Below are 8,286 nucleotides of genomic sequence, written 5' to 3' on the forward strand. Positions count from 1 at the left end.
ACGGATTACACACGGACCACACATGTGACTTGCGAGAAATACGCACCCGGTGTCTTTTAGAAAAGCCGGCAATTCAGTGCGCGATACAGTAAAATCACACTGACAGGTTTAATAAAGAATTGAAAGAACAGATCTGGACACATAGACTACATATATATATATATATATATACACAGTACATGTCATTGACACACACATGTATGTATATATATGCATTCTATGTGTCTATATCTATTTTTTGGTTTTTGTTATAAACCTGTCATAGGGCTCCATTATATGTTGATTTTGCAAGCCTGCGAGAAAATCTCACCATACGGATGCCATACGGATTACATACGGATGCTTACATGCGCAAAATACGCGACCACACCTTGATTACGGATGACATACGGAGCACTGTTTAGGGGCCATTCATCCGTATTACGCCTGTAAACTACGGACCGTATTTTGCGTCGGTTAGTGTGACCCCGGCCTTACTCTGTAGAACAGACCTACTGTCATCTCCTCTGTGCTCGGCCCCATGATCTCTGCTGTCCCTCTTCTCTGCTGTTACCTTCTCTTTTCTCTCACTTGCTTGAGCTCTGCTGTTAGCTGCACTCTGTGCTCTGATCTATTCTCTGCTGTGCACTCTGCTATTTGCTCTTCTTTTATTCCCTGCTCTCTCCCTTGCTCTTTTCTTACTCCTCCACTGACCCTTCCTCCTTGCACACTCCTCTGCTCTGACCCTTGCTCCTTGCACACTCCTCTGCTCTGACCCTTGCTCTTTGCTCGCTCCTTTGCTCTGACCCTTGCTCCTTGCACACTCCTCTGCTCTGACCCTTGCTCTTTGCTCGCTCCTCTGCTCTGACCCTTGCTCTTTGTAGTTCCTCTGCTCTGACCCTTGCTCTTTGTTCGCTCCTCTGCTCTGACCCTTGCTCTTACAGTTCCTATGCTCTGACCCTTGCTCTTTGCTCGCTCCTGTGTTCTGACCCTTACTCTTTGCTCGCTCCTCTCCTCTGACCCTTGCTCTTTGCAGTTCCTCTGCTCTGACCCTTGCTCTTTGCATGCTCCTCTGCTCTGACCATTGCTCTTTGCATGCTCCTCTGCTCTGACCCTTGCTCCTTGCACACTCCTCTGCTCTGACCCTTGCTCCTTGCACACTCCTCTGCTCTGATCCTTGCTCTTTGCAGTTCCTCTGCTCTGACCCTTGCTCTTTGCTCGCTCCTCTGCTCTGACCCTTGCTCTTTGCTCGCTCCTCTGCTCTAACCCTTACTCTTTGCACGCTCCTCAGCTCTGACCCTTGCTCCTTGCACGCTCCTCTGCTCTGACCCTTGCTCTTTGCAGTTCCTCTGCTCTGACCCTTGCTCTATGCTCGCTCCTCTGCTCTGACCCTTGCTCTTTGCAGTTCCTCTGCTCTGACCCTTGCGCTTTGCAGTTCCTCTGCTCTGACCCTTGCTCTATGCTCGCTCCTCTGCTCTGACCCTTGCTCTTTGCAGTTCCTCTGCTCTGACCCTTGCGCTTTGCTCGCTCCTCTGCTCTGACCCTTGCTCTTTGCTCGCTCCTCTGCTCTAACCCTTACTCTTTGCACGCTCCTCAGCTCTGACCCTTGCTCCTTGCACGCTCCTCTGCTCTGACCCTTGCTCTTTGCAGTTCCTCTGCTCTGACCCTTACTCTTTGCACGCTCCTCAGCTCTGACCCTTGCTCCTTGCACGCTCCTCTGCTCTGACCCTTGCTCTTTGCAGTTCCTCTGCTCTGACCCTTGCTCTATGCTCGCTCCTCTGCTCTGACCCTTGCTCTTTGCAGTTCCTCTGCTCTGACCCTTGCGCTTTGCTCGCTCCTGTGTTCTGACCCTTACTCTTTGCTCGCTCCTCTCTTCTGACCCTTGCTCTTTGCTCGCTCTTATTCTCTGACCCTTGCTCTTTGCTCGCTCCTCTGCTCTGACCCTTGCTCTTTGCTCGCTCCTCTGCTCTGACCCTTGCTCTTTGCTCACTCCTCTGCTCTGACCCTTGCTCTTTGCTCGCTCCTCTGCTCTGACCCTTGCTCTTTGCAGTTCCTATGCTCTGACCCTTGCTCTTTGCTCGCTCCTGTGTTCTGACCCTTACTCTTTGCTCGCTCCTCTCCTCTAACCCTTGCTCTTTGCAGTTCCTCTGCTCTGACCCTTGCTCTTTGCATGCTCCTCTGCTCTGACCATTGCTCTTTGCATGCTCCTCTGCTCTGACCCTTGCTCCTTGCACACTCCTCTGTTCTGACCCTTGCTCCTTGCACACTCCTCTGCTCTGACCCTTGCTCTTTGCAGTTCCTCTGATCTGACCCTTGCTCTTTGCTCGCTCCTCTGCTCTGACCCTTGCTCTTTGCTCGCTCCTCTGCTCTGACCCTTACTCTTTGCTCGCTCCTCTGCTCTGACCCTTACTCTTTGCACGCTCCTCTGCTCTGACCCTTGCTCCTTGCACGCTCCTCTGCTCTGACCCTTGCTCTTTGCAGTTCCTCTGCTCTGACCCTTGCTCTATGCTCGCTCCACTGCTCTGACCCTTGCTCTTTGCAGTTCCTCTGCTCTGACCCTTGCTCTTTGCTCGCTCCTGTGTTCTGACCCTTACTCTTTGCTCGCTCCTCTCTTCTGACCCTTGCTCTTTGCTCGCTCTTATTCTCTGACCCTTGCTCTTTGCTCGCTCCTCTGCTCTGACCCTTGCTCTTTGCTCGCTCCTCTGCTCTGACCCTTGCTCTTTGCTCACTCCTCTGCTCTGACCCTTGCTCTTTGCTCGCTCCTCTGCTCTGACCCTTGCTCTTTGCAGTTCCTATGCTCTGACCCTTGCTCTTTGCTCGCTCCTGTGTTCTGACCCTTACTCTTTGCTCGCTCCTCTCCTCTAACCCTTGCTCTTTGCAGTTCCTCTGCTCTGACCCTTGCTCTTTGCATGCTCCTCTGCTCTGACCATTGCTCTTTGCATGCTCCTCTGCTCTGACCCTTGCTCCTTGCACACTCCTCTGTTCTGACCCTTGCTCCTTGCACACTCCTCTGCTCTGACCCTTGCTCTTTGCAGTTCCTCTGATCTGACCCTTGCTCTTTGCTCGCTCCTCTGCTCTGACCCTTGCTCTTTGCTCGCTCCTCTGCTCTGACCCTTACTCTTTGCTCGCTCCTCTGCTCTGACCCTTACTCTTTGCACGCTCCTCTGCTCTGACCCTTGCTCCTTGCACGCTCCTCTGCTCTGACCCTTGCTCTTTGCAGTTCCTCTGCTCTGACCCTTGCTCTATGCTCGCTCCACTGCTCTGACCCTTGCTCTTTGCAGTTCCTCTGCTCTGACCCTTGCTCTTTGCTCGCTCCTGTGTTCTGACCCTTACTCTTTGCTCGCTCCTCTCTTCTGACCCTTGCTCTTTGCTCGCTCTTATTCTCTGACCCTTGCTCTTTGCTCGCTCCTCTGCTCTGACCCTTGCTCTTTGCTCGCTCCTCTGCTCTGACCCTTGCTCTTTGCTCACTCCTCTGCTCTGACCCTTGCTATTTGCTCGCTCCTCTGCTCTGACCCTTGCTCTTTGCACGTGCTTCTACTGTCACGGAGTGACTAACCAGTGTGACACGACCCAATGGTTGGTTGGTCACCAAACGGCACAACAACACAACGCCAATGCAAGAGGGGAGAGGAAGGCCCTGAAAATAGGGAATCAGGGACGGTCCCCTCCCGAGCTCCACCCTGGGTCTGTCCCTGTTCTCACCTAACACCCTATGCAGGTCCTTCCCCCTGCTGACGTCAGGATACCTTGTCCCTATTTGTCACCTAGATCTGCCCTGGCTAGTGCACTGGCCTCACCTCTGCAGATAAAACACACAGGGGGAAGTGACAGACACCAAAGGGATAAGGAATCCAAAATACGACGCTTAGCTTGTGCACACCGCTGCATATCTCCACACCACAGATAACGCAGCAACAGGACTCCAAACACTAGACGTGGCTGACACCAGAGAGCTGCTTCTGCATGGTTGGTCTCCAAGAGGACCTGTATCACCAACAGTCAGCTGATGCATCAGGGGACCTTTTAAAGGATGTGGGAGTGGTCACCAACAACATCAGCTGACCCAGCAGCACTGCAGCAACACCAGCTTGCCAGCAGGGGAAAAACTACATTTAACCCCCGCTGGCCTGAAAGGAAAAAAGTTTTAATGTGAGTGGAACCAGAGCTGCCACAAATACAAAAATGAATTGTGACATTTGCTCTGTCCTTTGGTCTTTTCACACTCCCATGCTTTGTCCCTTGCTCTTTGATCACTCCTCTGCTCTGACTTGTGCTCTTTTCCTTCTTTTCCACTCATTTGCTCTGCCCTTTGCTCTCTTTTCTCTCTCCTGCTCTCTTCTGCGGGCATTCCTCTGCCCTTTGCTCTCTGTTTTCTCTCTCCTGCTCTCTTCTGTGGTCATTCCTCTGCCCTTTGCTCTCTGTTCTCTCTCCTGCTCTCTTCTGTGGTCATCCCTCTGCCCTTTGCTCTCTGTTCTCTCTCCTGCTCTCTTCTGTGGTCATTCCTCTGCCGCCCTTTGCTCTCTGTTCTCTCTCCTGCTCTCTTCTGTTGTCATTCCTCTGCCCTTTGCTCTCTGTTCTCTCTCCTGCTCCCTTCTGTGGTCATTCCTCTGCCCTTTGCTCTCTGTTCTCTCTCCTGCTCTCTTCTGTGGTCATTCCTCTCCTCTTTGCTCTCTCTTCTCTCTCCTGCTCTCTTCTGTGGTCATTCCTCTGCCCTTTGCTCTCTGTTCTCTCTCCTGCTCCCTTCTGTGGTCATTCCTCTGCCCTTTGCTCTCTGTTCTCTCTCCTGCTCCCTTTTGTGGTCATTCCTCTGCCCTTTGCTCTCTGTTCTCTCTCCTGCTCTCTTCTGTGGTCATCCCTCTGCCCTTTGCTCTCTGTTGCTCTCTGTTCTCTCTCCTGCTCTCTTCTGAGGTCATTCCTCTGCCCTTTGCTCTCTGTTCTCTCTCCTGCTCTCTTCTGTGGTCATTCCTCTGCCCTTTGCTCTCTGATCTCTCTCCTGCTCTCTTCTGTTGTCATTCCTCTGCCCTTTGCTCTCTGTTCTCTCTTCTGTGGTCATTCCTCTGCCCTTTGCTCTCTGTTCTCTCTCTCCTGCTCTCTTCTGTCGTCATTCCTCTGCCCTTTGCTCTGTTCTCTCTCTCCTGCTCTCTTCTGTGGTCATTCCTCTGCCCTTTGCTCTCTGATCTCTCTCCTGCTCTCTTCTGTGGTCATTCCTCTGCCCTTTGCTCTCTGTTCTCTCTTCTGTGGTCATTCCTCTGCCCTTTGCTCTCTGTTCTCTCTCCTGCTCTCTTCTGTGGTCATTCCTCTGCCCTTTGCTCTCTGTTCTCTCTCCTGCTCTCCTCTGTGGTCATTCCTCTGCCGCCCTTTGCTCTCTGTTCTCTCTCCTGCTCTCTTCTGTGGTCATTCCTCTGCCGCCCTTTGCTCTCTGTTCTCTCTCCTGCTCCCTTCTGTGGTCATTCCTCTGCCCTTTGCTCTCTCTTCTCTCTCCTGCTCTCTTCTGTGGTCATTCCTCTCCTCTTTGCTCTCTGTGTTCTCTCTCCTGCTCTCTTCTGTGGTCATTCCTCTCCTCTTCGCTCTCTGTTCTCTCTCCTGCTCTCTTCTGTGGTCATTCCTCTGCCCTTTGCTCTCTGTTTTCTCTCTCCTGCTCTCTTCTGTGGTCATTCATCTGCCCTTTGCTCTCTGTTCTCTCTCCTGCTCTCTTCTGTGGTCATTCATCTGCCCTTTGCTCTCTGTTCTCTCTCCTGCTCTCTTCTGTGTTCATTCCTCTGCCCTTTGTTCTCTGTTCTCTCTCCTGCTCTATTCTGTGGTCATTCCTCTCCTCTTTGCTCTCTTTTCTCTCTCCTGTTCTCTTCTGTGGTCATTCCTCTGCCGCCCTTTGCTCTCTGTTCTCTCTCATTCCTCTCCCCTTTGCTCTCTTTTCTCTCTCCTGCTCTCTTCTGTGGTCATTCCTCTGCCCTTTCCTCTCTGTTCTCTCCTCTGTGGTCATTCCTCTGCCCTTTGCTCTCTGTTCTCTCTCCTGCTCTCTTCTGTGGTCATTCCTCTGCCCTTTGCTCTCTGTTCTCTGTCTCCTGCTCTCTTTTGTGGGCATTCCTCTCCTCTTTGCTCTCTTTTCTCTCTCCTGTTCTCTTCTGTGGTCATTCCTCTGCCGCCCTTTGCTCTCTGTTCTCTCTCATTCCTCTCCCCTTTCCTCTCCGTTTTCTCTCTCCTGCTCTCTTCTGTGGTCATTCCTCTCCTCTTTGCTGTCTGTTCTGTCTCCTGCTCTCTTCTGTGGTCATTCCTCTGCCCTTTGCTCTCTGATCTCGCTCCTGCTCTCTTCTGTGGTCATTCCTCTGCCCTTTGCTCTCTTTTCTCTCTCCTGCTCTCTTCTGTGGTCATTCCTCTGCCCTTTGCTCTCTGTTCTCTCTCCTGCTCTCTTCTGTGGTCATTCCTCTGCCCTTTGCTCTCTTTTCTCTCTCCTGCTCTCTTCTGTGGTCATTCCTCTGCCCTTTCCTCTCTGTTCTCTCCTCTGTGGTCATTCCTCTGCCCTTTGCTCTCTGTTCTCTCTCCTGCTCTCTTCTGTGGTCATTCCTCTGCCCTTTGCTCTCTGTTCTCTGTCTCCTGCTCTCTTTTGTGGGCATTCCTCTCCTCTTTGCTCTGTTCTCTGTCTCCTGCTCTCTTCTGTGGTCATTCCTCTCCTCTTTGCTCTCTGTTCTCTGTCGCCTGCTCTCTTCTGTGGTCATTCCTCTGCCCTTTCCTCTCTGTTCTCTCCTCTGTGGTCATTCCTCTGCCCTTTGCTCTCTGTTCTCTGTCTCCTGCTCTCTTCTGTGGTCATTCCTCTCCTCTCTGCTCTCTGTTCTCTGTTGCCTGCTCTCTTCTGTGGTCATTCCTCTGCCCTTTCCTCTCTGTTCTCTCCTCTGTGGTCATTCCTCTGCCCTTTGCTCTCTGTTCTCTCTCCTGCTCTCTTATGTGGTCATTCCTCTGCCCTTTGCTCTCTGTTCTCTGTCTCCTGCTCTCTTCTGTGGGCATTCCTCTCCTCTTTGCTCTGTTCTCTGTCTCCTGCTCTCTTCTGTGGTCATTCCTCTCCTCTTTGCTCTCTGTTCTCTGTCGCCTGCTCTCTTCTGTGGTCATTCCTCTGCCCTTTGCTCTCTGTTCTCTCTCCTGCTCTCTTCTGTGGTCATTCCTCTGCCCTTTGCTCTCTGTTCTCTCTCCTGCTCTCTTCTGTGGTCATTCCTCTGCCCTTTGCTCTCTGTTCTCTCTCTCCTGCTCTCTTCTGTGGGCATTCCTCTCCTCTTTGCTCTGTTCTCTGTCTCCTGCTCTCTTCTGTGGTCATTCCTCTCCTCTTTGCTCTCTGTTCTCTGTCGCCTGCTCTGTTCTGTGGGCATTCCTCTGACCTTTGCTCTCTTTTCTCTCTCCTGCTCTCTTCTGTGGTCATTCCTCTGCCCTTTGCTCTCTGTTCTCTCTCCTGCTCTCTTCTGTGGTCATTCCTCTGCCCTTTGCTCTCTTTTCTCTCTCCTGCTCTCTTCTGTGGTCATTCCTCTGCCCTTTCCTCTCTGTTCTCTCCTCTGTGGTCATTCCTCTGCCGCCCTTTGCTCTCTGTTCTCTCTCCTGCTCTCTTCTGTGGTCATTCCTCTGCCGCCCTTTGCTCTCTGTTCGCTCTCCTGCTCTCTTCTGTGGTCATTCCTCTGCCCTTTGCTCTCTGTTCTCTGTCTCCTGCTCTCTTCTGTGGTCATTCCTCTCCTCTTTGCCCTCTGTTCTCTGTCTCCTGCTCTCTTCTGTGGTCATTCCTCTGCCCTTTACTCTCTGTTCTCTCTCCTTTTCTCTTCTGTGGTCGTTCCTCTCCTCTTTGCTCTCTCTTCTCTCTCCTGCTCTCTTCTGTGGTCATTCCTCTGCCCTTTGCTTTCTGTTCTCTCTCCTGCTCTCTTCTGTGGTCATTCCTCTCCTCTTTGCTCTCTGTTCTCTCTCCTGCTCTCTGTTGTCTTATTTAAATCTAGTGCCTTCCTAAGTGTAATAATAAATATTGTAGGACTCTGCAGCTGATGTGACTGATCAGATGATGGAACGGATGACTGCGCCATCCGCACTGTGCTCTGCCTGATTGCTGCTGATGCAGCTGTTGTTGTGTCCTGAGAGAGACAGGTCCGGACAAGCTCCAGAGTGCAGGGTGCGTTAGGGGTGTCTGACCCGCTAATCTCTGCCCCACCCGAGCTCGTCCAGGCACATAACATTCCCCTCTCTCACAAGGAAGAGATCACACCTGGATACAACGGCAGGTGGAAGAGAAGGAAATAGGAGAGATCTGCAGAGTATAGGACAGGAGAGGTGGAACTGTGCAGT

This window comes from Dendrobates tinctorius, unplaced genomic scaffold (assembly GCF_039654945.1).
Source record: "Dendrobates tinctorius isolate UK_male_01 unplaced genomic scaffold, ASM3965494v1 ptg000297l, whole genome shotgun sequence".
Lineage (NCBI taxonomy): Eukaryota > Metazoa > Chordata > Amphibia > Anura > Dendrobatidae > Dendrobates > Dendrobates tinctorius.